General features: G+C 33.8%; 1 protein-coding gene across 8 annotated transcripts in view; it reads right to left on the reverse strand.

The window, feature by feature from the left end:
- LOC105496640 (protocadherin related 15) overlaps nt 1-17,592 on the reverse strand; it is a 1,825,405-nt gene that overhangs the window by 995,948 nt on the left and 811,865 nt on the right. For 2 of the 8 annotated variants that reach the window (XM_011767169.3, XM_071069553.1), the window contains exon 1: nt 8,812-9,378. The exons of the other annotated variants lie outside the window; for them this stretch is intronic. The gene's annotated coding sequence lies outside the window, so the exon portion shown is untranslated. Of the gene's footprint in view, nt 1-8,811; nt 9,379-17,592 lie in introns of those variants that run through there. 8 annotated transcript variants of the gene reach the window in all.

The following is a 17,592-nucleotide window of genomic DNA, read 5'->3' on the forward strand; positions in this document are numbered from 1 at the left end:
CCTGTCCTCAAACTGGGACATGAGTCTCTTACCATCAGACTTAAACTCAGACTGGATCAATACCATCAGTTTTCCTGTATCTCCAGCTTGCTGACTGCAGACCTAGGGACTTCTTGTCTATCTATCTACAGATAGACAAATAAGTAACCTATTTATCATCTATCTAATTTTCTATTCATTCTGTATCTCTAGAGAGAACCCTGGCAAATACAGTAATATAGCCAGGTTGCGCACTAGCAGGATGAGATCTTTTTCTTTTTTTTTTTTTTTTTTTTTTTTTTTTGAGACGGAGTCTCACGCTGTTGCCCAGGCTGGAGTGCAGTGGCGCGATCTCGGCTCACTGCAAGCTCCGCCTCCCGGGTTCCCGCCATTCTCCTGCCTCAGCCTCCTGAGTAGCTGGGACTACAGGCGCCCGCCACCGTGCCCGGCTAATTTTTTGTATTTTTAGTAGAGACGGGGTTTCACTGTGGTCTCGATCTCCTGACCTTGTGATCCGCCCGCCTCGGCCTCCCAAAGTGCTGGGATTACAGGCTTGAGCCACCGCGCCCGGCCCAGGATGAGATCTTATATCTCATTCACTACCAGAAAGAAGGAGGATGTACTGAGTCCCCCACTCCCAGCTTCTACCCATATCATGCTGTTAGCACAGTCCTCCACCTGAACCACCAAGTGAACTAGGTGAGCCTCTATTCCTACCCACTACCAAGCTGACTTAATTAAGGAGGCAATATGAGGATGACCTTGTCAATTGTAGGTTTCGCTCCACTATTCCACGTCACCACCACCACTCAATGTCAGTGGGCTCAGTGGAACTGAACCTTCATCCCGCCCTGGGCATCAATGAGACTGAAAACTATGTTGCAAGTCTAGGCTAGTTAGCACTGCGCTTTATCCCCACCCTTGGTGTCAGGGATATTGAGTAGCTGAGCCTCCACTCCCATTCTGCAGAAAAGAGCATTGCAAGTCGACTCTCTAAAATCGTAGCAAAACTCTAAAATTATAGTCAGCAGCGAGCATAAAATGCAACAAGACTATTTTAACAACCAATTAAAAAGCAGCACTGAACACTTCTAAGAAAAGCCTAAGTCAAGCAACACATTTATACACATCATGATTTACGCTTATATATACTTACTACAGAGAGGACTTTGCCAAGGATCACTACACAATGTTAGCAACATTGTATATCTCTGTTGACCCTAGGATACAAGAGGGAAGTTGATTGTATACACCCACCCAGAGGCAATGAGGCAGTATAAGTCTGGGTCTTAAAACCATTGAAAGGAGGACTGCCACTCTGAAAACTCATGGAATTTAGTGGCCAGCATTTTTGAAGACATAGAAAAATTTAATGACTGTCATGATCTGTGGAATGTCTCAAAAAAAAAAAAAAATTAAAGATACAGGTTCAGCAAAGTAAGCTGAAAAAGGCATTAATTAATAATAGAAAAAAATGGGGAAAAAACACAATCTATTTTTGCATATTGTAGTAAAGTAGCCATAATTTATTTATATATATATATACACACATATATATACACATATATATATGTGTGTGTATGTGTGTGTGTGTGTATATATATGTGTGTGTGTATGTGTATATATATATACACACATATATATATATCTGTGCTTAGAACTTGGGGTGGGATAAAAAAACGTGCTGATGGTATAAAATAACCAAATGTTAAGTAGTCTAATAGGAAGAAACAATATCTTGAATCGGTAAATCAAAAGATAACATCATAAGCATGTTATTTAAAAATATATGAATACATAAAATAAGAAACATCACAAAAAAGGGTTTAACAAACTTGTATATGAAAACTTGACTAAAGGGGCAGGAACGTGTTTTTTTTTTTTTTTTCCATTATACTCACAATTTAATGTTCTTTTTTAAAAACAATCCACAGCTATTTCTTTGATTAAAATAATCATGAATTCTAAGAAACTGCTTTGAGATATATATATATATATTTCCTTTAAGATATAGATATATAGCTATATCTATCTATATCTATATAGCTATATGTATCTATCTATATCTATATATGATATAAGATATATATATCTATATATGATATATATACATAGCTATATATCTATATCTTAAAGGAAATATAAATCTACATCAAAATGGCAACTATTTACTAAACATGCATTTTATTTCATAAACACACAGCAATGCTCTTTGCTTTGGCATTTTCTCAACTACACAATATCTTCCATTCAAGTTACCATCTCCTAGAAAATTATTTGAGAAAACCTTATTTCTCACAATGAAACCTCATTATCTGAAGCTCAGTTGACTATTATTCTATCCTTAACCCTGATTTACAAATACAAAATAATAATTCATATAATGTATGCTATGCAAAACTCAGTATATCCTGAATGGAAAATTTTCAATAAACTTTGTAAAGGTGCATGAAATGTTTGCTATCATTTTTTGAAAAATATTAGCACACCAATGTAACTATAGCTAATGTTCCAAAATGGAGTATTTTATTTCATGCTTACCATATCAGATGGAATGTAAGGTTAACAAACTTTCAACACCTCTTAAATGAAGGGATTCATGCACACATATTTGGAAGTAAAATTAACCACAGAGGTGAAATCTGTACCTACCTGGTAGAGGTTAAATGGATGGCATACTTAAAATCACCATTCATAGCTCTTGGCACACAGTATACACTAAATATTTTTTCTTCTATCATTTATAAGATACATTCAACAACACATCAAAGAAAGAAGGAAAATAAACATTCAAACCAAAAACTCTTGCATTCATTCTTAGATTGCTTTTTAAAAATATAGTCAAACATCAGTAATAACATGTTTAGTAAAAAGATTTCTGAATCGTAAAATTCAAAAATTGTTTAAGTTCAAATTTTTAACATAACATAAAATTGAAAATCAAAATTTGAGTACTTTACTTTCTGGCAAATTGCTTTATTTTCTCATAATCTGCCTTATAGCTAGGGGTAGCCTTAGTGCTTTCATATTGTACATTTTCACTTACAAATCATACACATTCTTTATAATGACATTTTCTCCCATCTTTTCTTGAAATTCAGAAAAAGAAGTATATGTGTCTCATTTAAAATTCTCCACACTTCTCAGTTTTATGTTTTTTTTTTCTAACTTAATTGTCCACTTTTCCTTGTCCCTATTTGATCTTCACTCATCTTACTATAAACATTCACTTACTTTTTAAAAATTCCTACCACCTCTCTCTTCCACAACCAGTCCTTATATTAAGCAATTAAATAAAAATGACCAAGTCACCACCAGGAAAAGATAAACGTCCATTCTCAAAACGATTACTTCAGTTGGCTTTAAGAAAGTAGGATGGACAGTAGGGAGACATCTTTTCTAGCAATTCTGCAAATCAATACCACCATTCTCTGCAGAGCAGACAGGAGGAAATTGATTGTTTCATTGCAGTGTTTCATATTAAAAAACCAAAACATCATTTCAACTTTCCCATACTCTATGGAAACTAATATTCAGAGCAAATATGTATTCTTTCATTAAATATTTATAGAGTACTTACTAAATTCTGGACACTGAACTAGTTAGTGGAATTACTAAAATACAATGTGCAAAGCCTCAAATGAAATATGCTTTTTCATTTAATTAAGAGAGCAAGACTATGAGATAGAAAATACCTGAGTTTTCCAGGTGATGCAACTATAGCTTATCCACATTAAATTACTTACTCTATTCTATGCAGAATAAGGGTTGAAACAAGGATTTAACTTGACCTCTGATGCCTTGACCTCTGACACCAATGTTTTTGCTTTCAAGAATTATACCTAAATAATTATGTTGATGTCAACGATAATGATAAATATCAATCTCCATTTACTGAAATATACCTTGGTTTCAGGTTCTGTGCTTGTGTACTTTACATATGTGAATTATATCCTTTTATCACCCTTTACAGACAGAAACCAAGGCTCAGAGAAGTTAAACAACTTGATCCTTGCTGGTAAGGGAGTGGAATAGAATTAAAGCTCAATTCCATCTGGTTCTGTATTCTTATTTTACTGTCAATTCTCTATTGAAACTAGAAGACCCACCTCACAGCCTCTCTCTTACATATACACATCCGATTTCATTCTCCATGCTTAGATCACAGACTCTCTCTCTGTCTTTCTATATTATCTGTCTGTCTGTCTGTCTGTCTATCTATCTATCTATCTATCTATCTATCTATCTATCTATCTATCTATCAATCATCTAGGTATCTATATCTATATATCAACCTTCCTATTATCGGTATGTATGCCTGTCTCAGTCTCCCTTTCTATCTCTCTCTCTCTCAGACTTTCTATCTTTATATCCCTTTCCCTATCTCTTTGTTTGTTTGTTTGTTTCATTTTGTTTATTATTTGTCTTTCCGGCAATCTATTTCTGTCTTTCTTGACCCTGTGTTTTCCCTGTCACTCTGCTTCTACCTTTCTCTCTCTCTGACCCTACCTCCACTTCTCTTTCTTTCTGTTCTTTTCTAACTGTATATCTCAGTTTCTCTTTCTGTTCCCTTTCTCTTTTTCTTATCTTTGACTGTCTCTAACTTTCATTATATTTTCCCTTGTGAGTCTCTCACGTTTTCTTTGTGTGACTATCCCTGTATCTCTCTTTGAGTTTGTATCTCTGTGAATATCTCTCTGTGACTTATCTGTGTCTGTCTGTCTCTGAGACAGAGATGTAAGGTTCTAAAGTAGTAAAATCCTCTCTTCTAGTTTTAATGATCCTTCTCTGGATTCCAGAGGCGTGCTGCAAAGTTGAAGAAATAAGTCCCTTAAATGATAAAGCAAAAAGAAAAGTCACTGTCCTTGGATAAACAATTTGCATTCCCATAAGGATTCAGTGATGCAGAATCAGAAAAGGCTCATTCTGACACCTCCATGAAAACAACAGGGAGAGCATTCATTAGCTGGGCTTCCTTTTGAATGATGCACTTCATCGCACACACCGCTGTCCTCCCCCAGTCAGGAAACAGTGCTTAATTCTATCGGAAACTCGCCCTTTCACTAGGCATGAGAATGAATGACTTTTCAAAGAAATGAGAACTACACATCTGCCATGGCCTGAGAATGCTTACACTCTAAAAGCCATAGAGAAAGTTACACCTCCTATCAATTTCTTATCCATCAAGAAGCACAATAAACAAGCTTTGAACTTTTCCATTTACCAACTTGAAGGAAAGAAATGCTTCATTTTCTTTAGTTTCTTGAAATAATGACTGCTTTTGCCTCTTACATTTATAGCTTCAATAGCCATGATCTGATATTTAAGGGTGAGTGCAACCTTTAAACAACTTATGATGTAAAAGAATTTGTCTATTACAGTGCTCAGAAACTTTTACTCTTTAGGTGGCAATTATTTTGTTGCTGTTATTGTTGATACACACACACACACACACACACACACGATCATCTTAGGAAGTAATTGGTACAAGATTAAAACAATTATTTGTATTTTAAATTATTTAGCAATTTACAGTTTTCTTATTCATTTTCCTGGCTTCATTTACAAGTTGTGTATTTTAAATGTGGACACTGAGGAACAAATGTTTAGGGGGTATGCTGAGGACCTCAAGGAAAATAATTGTTGTCCTTGGGCCAGAATATGATGTTTCTATGCTCCTTATATTAATAAATAGCACACACATGTGATGTGTGTGGGGGGGGGTGGGGCAGGGTGTATGTGTCCATCTTACTCAATGTGACTGACTTTTAGGCTGAGACTAAGCCACATTTGTCTGCATATTTTTCCAAGTCTCTCACTTCAGTTTATACATCACAGTTGGAAATTGTACTTTAAGGTCAAGCTAGTCACTCTCACATTCAAAATTACCTCCCACTCTGCCCCTGCCATCCATACATGTAACAAATTAACATGTGTATTTGGAATCTCTGGGTGTATTCTCAGTTCTTGTCACCATTTCAACCTAAGTGCTTCCAGTATCCAATTTAAATAAATGTTACAATTTCTGAGTGATTTATACCTCTGGAATTTATATAGCGACTCTATCAAGAGAAAATAATCTGGTCATAAATTATTCACATTAGCTTTTTTTTTTTTTTCCTCACTCGAAATTGACTATGAGCACTAATGAGTTGCCATACTTCCTTCCAATACCCTTAGATGCAACTTGGTGATATTTGAGTCTAAAACTAATAAATGACACCCCCCAGGTCACTGTTAGTTTTGAATCCACATTCTGTCATACTATAGTGTTAACAACAACAACAACAACAACATCTCATTACAAAAGAAAACGTATCAAACCTCAAACAAAGTTTTAGTTGAGAGTAACAAAAACAGTTTTTGGATGCCACCCCTGAGAAGTAAAACATTCTTTTCAATTTTATAATTGTATAGTCTTACTTTGCATGTGAAAACCACAGATACATAGAATGACAAAATTGTTCTAGTTCACAAGTGATCCCGATACTAAGAACTCTTTTAAAAAATGGAAAAATACAAACAAAATGACTATGACCAAAACCCACTCTTAAAATAGAGTCCAAAGTAAAATTAAACTTTTAGATAATAAACATGATCAATTTATGAAGTGGTGTGGTATCTTTGTTTAGATTATTATTTCTGCTAACTTTTCCAAGGGTTGAGATCCTCAGTGAAACTTAAAACCATGTATTTCTCCCATCGTTAGGGATACAATAAAATGTAAATATATAAGGGAGGCTTCTGTGTTAGGAAAAAGTTGATACAACAGCTGGTTTATGAAAACCTATTGTTTTACACCATTTAAGTAGGGAAAAAAATCCTATAGTCTGAAATTGTATCTGCACATTTACAGAAAGGGGGAGTACACTCACCTACCCAATAAAGTGGTCACAATTAGGGAATTACTTTATAATTTTTGGTTTTACATTTTACTATTATTGAGAAGGCTCATAATTTGTCTAGGGAGTAAAAGTCCTCGTGATAAAGTGATAATCCAAAGGAATCATTAATTCCTCAACATGTATTTGCTTGAATAATAGTGATTTCCTTCGATAAAAAATAATAATTACCTTTTGCCTTTAATTTCAAACATAAGCTCTGAAACAAATACTGCAGAATTTTTGCAAGTGGCATAAAAAACAATTTATGTCTGCTTATCTGCTGTTAAAGTTGTATGATAAAAAGATACAACACATACTATGCAAAATTTAAACGTTAACAAATTAAGAGCAAAGTTGTAATGGACATACATCTTTCACTGAGTTTTTTTTTAAAGTATAGTTATTAGTGTTTTTTAAAAACTAATTTATAGCTCAGATACTTATCAAATATTATCAGTGGATATACTATATTTTAAAAAATTTCCTAGAGAATGAAGTGTTTAAATATTTTTTGTGAATAATATTCAAAACTTCATGCCATAATTTTCCAGAGAAGTTGCTGACACTTGGGTAGCACAAACTAACTCTGACCTGTTCAGGTCCCTTAATGATTACATTTAAGGGTAATTTGGGGGGCAAAGTTGTAGGGATTCAAGTTTCCTGCTCAGCACATAATTGCAACAGCTGAGGGGTTAGGAGGTCACCACTCAGTGGAATTGGGCACCCATTAAATAGCACTTTTATTTCATAGGAGAATGAGTCCACAGTCAAGGGGATCAAGTTGCTGAAACTTGAAGACACACATGTGCAGATACATTCACTCACTCACACTTAGCCACAACTTAAGCAAACTAAAGAAACTAATAGTAAAGCCAATTTTCCGTGAAAAAAAATAGTTCACATGAGCAGATACAAAAAAGCTTCATACTTGCTGTGCAAACCACAGCAAGCATTTTATGCTCAAAATATGCCTCTTTTACAGATTATTTGTTTCTCTAACGTTAAGCAACATAATAACTTAAGTATCTGGTTACTAGATTTGACAATTGGCTCTTTTGTGAAAGCAAATGAGTATGACTTGGAGTTAACCTTACAGGAGGCCATGGTATTATACTCTAGTTAACAATGGCTTTCTGCATACGTGCTACAAGTCCATCAAATTGATGGCCGTCTGTGCGTACTAGAGACACGGAGTACCAACAGACTGAACGTGAAACTTGTTATTCAGGGCCCACCTTCTCTACAGCTACCAAAGTATATTTTTTAAAGTAAAGGCCACATCACAAAGTGAGAAAGGTGTTAATACTATCTAGCATTAATTCTGTATTAGAAGGATAAAGTCGACCTAGATTCAAATTCTAAATGGTTAATGCTCCCAGATACTTACAAAAGAGGTAGATATTCTAGTAAACTAAAACATCTGTAGTAAAAATATCAGTACACTCACAAAAAATATAAAAAATACTGTTCATTGTGATGCAGAATTAGCTACTTTAACTCAACTACCAACTATAACCTCCAGCAACAACCACTCATAAAACAAATCATCAATATTTGCACACACACAAAATGTCAATTCTGATGCCATTTTTCTATATTTTGTCAGGTTGAAGGAAGTAGAAAAAGTGGTTGAGGACTAAAAATTCTTTCAAATAACAAACCAGAGTTATAATTCAAAAGCTTCTGTCTTTGTAAAGATTACATTGTCATCTAAACAAAATTACAATACCAGACAGTAATCAGGAAGAATAAAAGGACAGGCAGTTGTGTTCACTCTTCCAGCAAATAATTACTTACACATCATTACTACTCTATTCTTTCAACAAGCATGACAGAAAGTAGCATCATGACAGAGCTCATTGTACTGAAAGAATATCTTAACTTTCTCTGTGGTTCACTGCTGCCTTAAATTTGAACAAAATAAGAGAAGGGCCGGGGAAGAACTTACTTGAGGTTTAAAGTTTCATCTTTAGTCCACGTAAGATTATGCAGCAAGTTTTCTTGCCAAGGCTGCCTCTTGCACATCCCTTTAAAAAGAACCAATGCTCATAATCTAATTCCAAGACGATTCATTCACATGTTCCACCTCTTGTTTCTGTGAGGCATTGATATCCACTCTCATATCATCAAGAAAATGTTACTAGACATTTTTTTTTTTTTTAAAGCGAAACACTTCAACATGTTAACTCAGAAAGCATACCATCATTCTCCACGTTCTGAGATGTATGCCACCTGCCTTAGTTGTCACAAGCAACTAACTCTAAGCCGCTCGCAGGAATCTGTCTGCCCTCTATCTGTCGCTATTAGCTCAGCACGTTGATTTCACTGGCACTGAAGCAACAGCAATTAGCTATCTTGCTTCTCGCAGCACATACAGGAGACAGCTGAGTGCGCTAAACCACACACTGACTGGTGAGCTCTTTGCACCAATTAGTAGCAGGTGCTACAGCCCAAAAGACAAATTGATGTCCACTGATCATCGGTACTGGCTGCTTTATTGTACTGTGTTCGTCAGCCTGTCTGATTCTCTGTTCTGTTTTGTGTAGTTTTTTTTACTGTTTGTTACTTCTTTGGTGCTAAGAAGTTTAGCAGCTTACATTCAATAACAATATCGTTGACAAGACAAAATAATCTCTTAAGCTTCTTTCTCTCTCCCTCTCTCTCTCTCTCTCTCTCTCTCTCTCATTAAATCTACCCTCTTATAGCAAGCCCTCCACATCTTTGGGGCATAAAAACAAAACAAAACAAAAATTTCACAACTTCACACATTCTATAGGAGTCAAAAATAGTCTTTAGATTTTTACAGACACATGTGGCTAGTACTATATAAGGGTATCATGAAGAAATATACTATAAAAAAATTATAGCATATTTCTTAAACATTGTAATATATGAAATCTCCAAAACAAAGTTTTACAGATGGACTGGTAAACTAGTAAAATACAATTATGTCATATAAATCAGAGAAACATTTCTTAAGGAATCTATCTTGCATAGTATTTATTTCAATTCCATATTAAATTTCACCCATGTATTCACCTGAGCATATTAGAAGGAGGGATCTAGAAACGAGCATTTAAGAAGATATTTTAGTAGTGATTGTGACAGAGCAAATAGACTGAGGCTGGTTGAAAATAACAGGTGAAGAGTATCACAGACAAAAATCCCCCAGAACACGTTTTTTTAATGAACCATGTGGATTATTTACTAGGACGCTACATTAACTCTATTTAAGAAGAGAAATCACACCATCCCTACAGATACGTTGCAATATTTATACACAAACATTTGCAGAAAATAACATCTCATTTAAAACAAAATGGACTTATCTTGCAGGCTCAGTTTTCCAGAGGGAGGGAAAAATCTTTAAGAAATAAATCAGATAATTATAGATGAATATCTCGAGCCTCAAGTTGAACCCATTTGTTTTTATTTTATGTAACACTGAAACAAACTAAATTACTTGCTTCCTTAAAACCACAGATCAGTGGGAGTCAATGAGGACTTGTAATAAGTGAACACATACAGTTGTTATAATTGATATTTTTAGATTTTAAAATTGATGTGTTAATAAAGATAACTTTATTGATCCACGTTTAAACAATGTGCATATTTTGCATGAGAAGATATTTTTTGGTCATTTCACTAAATGTTTCACGTGTGGAACAATCCATATATTGATATTTGTTAAACAGAACAGCTGGTGTTACAAGATTGTTTCAGTAACCATAAGAATTATTAAGTGTAGTTATTTTTACTAATGACTATTCAGCCTCATTCCTGGTAATGTTCAATTATAACTTTGATGACACATCAGAAATACAGCTAGAAAACAGAAAATATTATCCCTTCCTCATCGTCTCTGAGCAATTATTATTAACTGACGCTTGTCAATGACAACAGCTGATTTTCATTTTTCAAAACTAAATTATAATATCTAGTTTTCAGAAAAACGTATTTAATGAAATGTGAAAAATGCAATATTTACTGCAAGATGAATAAAGGTTAAGTTTTAACCAGTTTGAAAACACAGTAAGCAAAATGGAGTCACTGAAATATTTACTACTAGAGATGATAATTTCTTTGAAAAAAAAATACTGTGTAATATTCTCGCCCCTCTCCTGCATTGTAAAGTCCACTTGAATCCTACTCTAAATATGACATTTAACTGCCTTTTTTCTCTTAAAATATATCATGAACATTAACTTCTATAAACACATATAGGTTTAAATTATCATTGATGTTTCATTGTATGTATATGTGTATATTTTCTTTAACAAAATACCTATTTTTTGGCAGATAGTTTCTAATTTTAATATATTTGTAAAAATCTGGTTTAAGATGCTTAACTTTCTGAACTTCCATTTTACCACCTTAAATCAAGGTCCTGGGTGAAGGTGCCTGGGGAGGAGTGGGCTGAAGCGCCCTGTGGTTAGCTTGTGAACCTTTGTGCTCTGGCTTAGGGGTGTGTCTGAGGAAGGAGCACCTTTTTTTCTTTCCACAAAGGCAACACCATGCCGTCTACTATTGATTTGTCTAAAGACGCTTTCTCTAAAATTCACAGAGGTGCATGTGACTAGACACACTGCTTATACAGAGTGGTCAGTTACACGACAGAGGAAATGTAAACTGCCTACCACAAAGTCTGATACACAAGAGTTGCTCTTTAAATCATAACTGTCAATCATAGATACATGAAATTAGGTTTAGTTTACTTTAAGGTGGAAAGAGTTGTATTAGGTGCTTTAGAAAGATTTTGAACATTGAAAACATAAACATTTAAAACATTTAAACATTGATGATTAGAATTTTATTTAAAAAAATTTAAAAGTTATATAATACAGTTTAAAAAGGAATCATTAAATCTATCAAAAATAGAAAAATGGATATATACCTTTCATTACATAACGTTAAGGATAGTTATCTAGCTCTTTAAGTACTAATTATGAAATATATTAAAAAGTGGTAATAAATAATCTGTCAAATTTTTAAAGTTGAAGACAAATAATATACATTTCCTGTTAATAACTGCATTCAAATATGTTCATATTCTTAAATACTGACAATGAAATGATGAATATAAATTGGTGATTATTGCAGAGACCATACTGAATCTTTCCCTTATGTCTGTTTTCATGGATTTTTATTTCTTAAATTCCTTTTTAGCACCATCTTCTTGTCATTCGCCTCCCTTTCCAAAACTAAAAAAAAGATTGAATATGTTTAACAGATATTTGTTTGGTCATGTTGGTGCACAAATATATATTCTATGTGTTATTCTAAATCTTCATCTAATTGTATTAGAATTTTGTATTTTTCATTAAAAAATGTATTTTTTACATTCCACAAAGCAATGATATAGAAACACATAATGCTCTACTATATGCCAAAAATTAGCTGCATCCTACACACAGCTGTGAAGATTACCATAAACATTTGTGTTCATGCCAGTTCATCTGTGCACTGGTATTTAATGAACAATAAAAAGCAAATATCTAGTCAAAGATACAAAGTTTCTTTTTCTGTGTTTAATTTTTTTGGAATTTTGACTTGTTTTAACAGCATATATATATATATACACACACACACACATATATATATATGTATATATATATTCAGAGTTTGCTAGAGTGCAAAGCTAATTCTCTCACCAGCAAGAGAATTAAAATACTGTTTATGCCATTGTCTTACTCTGGCAAATTTATATATTAACTAAATGTAATATTTCTTATAGGCATTTGACTCCAGTGTTTTGGTAGGGAACATTTCAAAGTATCAGGTTAAATACAGCAAACCAATACTAACTCATATATTATTCTCAAATATATGTCTTTGAGAAAGGAAGACATAAGAGGATTTTGTCTATCCTTCCAGGATGAGGGCCGAGTCCTTGAGTCAATAGGAACTGCAAAGTAAAGAGAGGTAGAGAAGGCATTTTTTAAAACCCAGATTAAAGCTTTACTGAAGGAAAGCTTCTGCAGTATTATCAAAATAGCCTTGCTCATTACAAGCAGTGTCTCACCAAGTTGCCTGGGATCAAGTCATTCTAGAGCACTTATTGTCAGCAGTCATTTAGAGTTGAGATTCAAAGCTGTTGGGTATAATCACAATAAGACCTCAACCAGGGACTTGGCAACTGGAGAGTCATCTGTATTTACACCAATAAGTCTTTGTCATGATTTCATGTTGCATAGCTTTATTTTTTATTCTGATACCCTTTTATTGTCAGAATTCAAGGTAGACATAGTTAATTTAGTTTCTTGCCAGCAATATCTACTTTCACTTTTTGTCTTTAACCCTAGTACTTACCTGTTTTATAGTGACAATTCGAGGGACAAGGAACAATATAATCTTTATTTAATACTTGTCTCTACTGAGTTTCCAACAGGCAGGATATTATTTGAGAAAAGCAATTTGGGATATAATACAGTAGCTTAAGGGCAATGCTCCAAGAAATAACTAATTTCATAAAATTATAGTTGTATAATAAACATACAATGTGATTTAGTAAAATATGTAAAGATGTTGAACTGTTCACATCATTTTTTAAAATATAATTCTTAAAGAGTATTAAATTTAGAGCAAGAAACTTATTTATATGCATTTCTGTTGGGCTTTCAAATAGGGACTATTTCTATGCTTGAGTGAGATTATATTATAAAGTCAAATTATTTGAGTATTTCATATAATCTAAAATTATTTGAAACCTGGAAAATAAAACTAAAGAGAAGTACAGATAATATTTGTAAAATACTTTTTTTTTAATTTAACATATTTACTGTTTAAAACTATTTTATACTTGGGGATATTTCTGGTATTTTCCAAAGGAGAAAAATTTAGACTTTACAAAATAGAAAAGGAAAAAAAAAAAAAAAAAAAAAAAAAAAAAACTACATACACTACCTCTTCACAGTTCCAGTTCTTATATGCCGTATGTATTAGTATTGTATTGTTGTATAACAAATTATCCCAATTTTAGTAGCTTGAAGCAACACACATTTATTATCTCAAACAGTGTGAGTCAGAGGTCCAGGTCAGGGTCTTACAGGCTCTAATCAAGGTATTGGCTGGTCTGAGTTCTCTTCTCGAGGCTCAGCTGGGGAAGAATTCAGGTTGTTTGGGAAAAAAAAGTCATTTGGTTATGACTACATGACTGAAGGCTGTGGTTTGTATTTTTTTTTTTTTTTTTTTTCTGAGATGGAGTCTTGCTCTGTCACCTAGGCTCCTGTGCAGTGGCGCGATCTCTGCTCATTCACTGCAACCTTTTCCTCCCGGGTTGGAGCAATTCTCCTGCCTCAGCCTGAGTAGCTAGGATTACAGGCGCCCGCCACCACACATGACTTTTTTTTTTTTTTTTTAGTAGAGATGGGGTTTCACCATGTTGGCCAGGATGGTCTCCAACTCCTCACCTCGTGATCCGCCCGCCTCGGACTCTCAAAATTCTGGGATTACAGGCGTGAGCCGCGGCTCCCGGACCGAGGCACCACGCCAGGCTTAACGACTCTCGGCTGAAACTTGCTAAAGGCATTAGCGACTCACCTTAGTTCCTTCTGCCACATGACCTCTTCATAAGCAGTTTACAACATGATTGTTTGCTTTTTCAAGGCCCACCAGGAGAAGCTATGTATACTAGCAAGATAAAACCTTACATCTGTATTGCAACGTAAGCACAGGATTGATACTCTATCACCTTCGCCTTAGTCTATTGATTATAAGCAAGTTATGATTTCCTCCCGCACTCAAAGGGAGAGGGTTATACAAGACATAATGCTACTGGCCCAGATAATGGGACCATCATAGAATACTGTCTGCTATGCTGAATTAATTCCTAAAGTATTTAGCATATTCAGTTAGACAGCAAATTATATCTAAATGTGTACAAATAGTAATTTGGTAAAGTTGTTAAAGATTCTGAACAAACATACTTTCAACAGGTTTAAAAATATAGAACATTTTATATGTAAAATTATACATAATTGTATCAGAGAAAAAATAATATAAGTCGCATCAAATTACAAGCACTTTGATCACTTAGTTGACATATTTGAAACTAGAGCAGTTGAGAAAAATATTTCCAAAAGTAAACCAAAATAAATGTTAAAATAATCTCAGTATAACCTTAAGCTACATGCAACAGAGGTACACCACATATTGTAGGATAGTGGCTACTATAAATTGTACTTTTTATATAACTTGCTAGGAACTTGGAAACTTTTTTTTTTTCTCTTTAGTGAGTAAAAGAAAATGTCAAGCCAGACTTACGTTGTCTGTCTTTAATAGAAAATTCCAGAGAAGATTACCAAGTTAGCCTCTTAGATTTCTTGAGTCTAAAACTATTACTACATACAAGGTTTACTTATTTATATATATTTAGGAATATATAATATATTGATAATATTTATATATAAATATGGATAAAGTATGCATATACTTATATATTAGTGTAAAAATTCACATGTAAACAAACACAAAGCCATTTAATAGGTAATGATTGGATTATTTGGGTCATGTAAAGCTTTCATTATTAGGCTTTAAATTATAGAACGAGTATAAATTTAAAATTATCTTCATCACTTTTCTACATTGACAGCTTATGGAAAAATTATCAGCATAATATTTTGCTGACCTTAAAATGGCCTCAGTCATTTCTAATTACAACATTAAAATTTTAAAATGTGTATAAATTTTATAGTTCTTTGGCGTTCCCAGTTTCAACAAATATTAGCCAAGTACTTTCTATACCAGACACAACCTTAGATGCATTTATCTAAATATTATCTTAAGATAAAATGAGACAAATCACCTATGTTTGCTGCAACCGAGACTGATATTATATCAATTTTTATATTTATACTGGTTTCTCTTTAACTCAGTAATCACTATTTTAGACCACTTCAAGGAACAAATTTTGAAGCAAATTTTAAAAAATAATTTATTCTGTCATCCTTTGTCTTTTTCATTCTCCTCCAAAAGCAGTCTTAGACAAGGGTGTTGAGGGAAAAGTGGCATTAATGCAAAAACAGAGCGCACTTGTGTCAGGCATTCCCAAACCAATCCCCCATAGAGAGGGAATACAGAGTCCGAATTACTGCTGAGCCCAGCAATCCCCCATAGAGAGGGAATACAGAGTCCAAATTACTGCTGAGCCCAGCAAGCTGCTGCTTTGCATGGCAGAGCAGATTGAAAACAGCTAAGAGGTGTTGAGTAGATGCAGTCATTTTATTCACTTGCACTCTCTCAAGTAAGTCAATAACCCAGGCAGTCTCATCTTTTAGCTCCTATTGCCACCTTTTAGAGTCACCACCAAAACCTGGATCCTAAAGAATAATGGACAGCTGATTTATTTCTTGGCAATTATTCAGCTAGTTCCAAAATGTATAAAGTTTTCTTCCTTCAAATCCATGTTCTGCTGGAATGAAGGAATTTGTAACAGCTTTATAGCTTCATTTAAAGGAGTTTCACAATTTCATAGCAACAGATAACCATGTCACATATTTTGGAACAAGGTCAAGTTCTACTCCAGACTCAAAATGATATGACAGGATAAGTCTGCAGTTAATGGAAACAGGTAGAAATATAGAATCAGGGATACCTTCCAAGACACATTATATCTTTAACTAAACTCAAGTTCATTTTTAGGCTGATTTAGCTCTAGAGAGAATTTAAGTGACTGGGAAAAGAAAAAAAAAAAAAAAAGATTGTATTAAGAAGCTACCCTAATGCTGACAACCTGAGGAACAATATTTTTCGTCCTGATGTTGACAATAAAATCTGACCTGTGTGGCCATAGTAAGAGAGGATAAATTACAATGAGGGATATACTCGTTGCAAATTTTTAAGGTCTGAATATTATTTGTAAATTACTTAACCATAGGGTATCTTTCTCTATCATGTTAGGAAAGCTGTTAGATTCTAAAATTGCCATTGATTTGTACAATCTTAATCCAGTATCAACATTCTCTGTCAGTAATATCTTTTTAGATTTTGGATTTACTTAAATTTATAGGTTAAATAAAGGAAATATAAAACTCAATCTATTAAGATCACTCCCACACAATTCTGACAGTATCAATGAAACTTAGTTCTGGGGAATTTCAAAAAAGACATTCTGGCAAAAAAGAAACTCTGTAAATGCTGCAATCCTTAGCATTTTTATGTGAAATGTCAACATAGTAAGAAATTACAAGTTTGGCAAATTTATTTCAACAAAATTATAATGAGAATCCAGTTTCCTGTATAGAGGAACGCTTATTACACACTATGTATACATTGTATTATTATCTCATTTTCAGAAACCTCATCTTGTCTCAATCCATGGAAACACTATCTGAAATGCTGCTTGTTTATTTATTCAATATTGAATGCCAATAATGTGCCAGGGAAAGCTGTAGGGATTGGTAACACAGTAATAAGACAGGCATGAACAAAGCATGTAAAAGAGCAGATATTCCTCAGAATAAATCTGGATCATTGAAAGAGACAAAGAATAAAAAAGACTTTGTTGGACAAGGAAGTTGACTATATTGTCAGTTTGCTCAAGCCAGAATTTTCCCACTTTAATACTTTTGAGTAATTGGAACAAATGTAGCTAATTTTTCAGTCGCCTTTGCTATTAGAATGTGTTACACTAAACATTAGTAGGTGTAAGACTTGAAAGTACATTTTGAGGGTACCAACTTAAATATTCAGAGCAGATACTTCTCTCAGTTTCAATTTGATCCAACATTTA

This window comes from Macaca nemestrina, chromosome 9 (genome assembly GCF_043159975.1).
Source record: "Macaca nemestrina isolate mMacNem1 chromosome 9, mMacNem.hap1, whole genome shotgun sequence".
NCBI classification, from domain to species: Eukaryota; Metazoa; Chordata; class Mammalia; order Primates; family Cercopithecidae; genus Macaca; species Macaca nemestrina.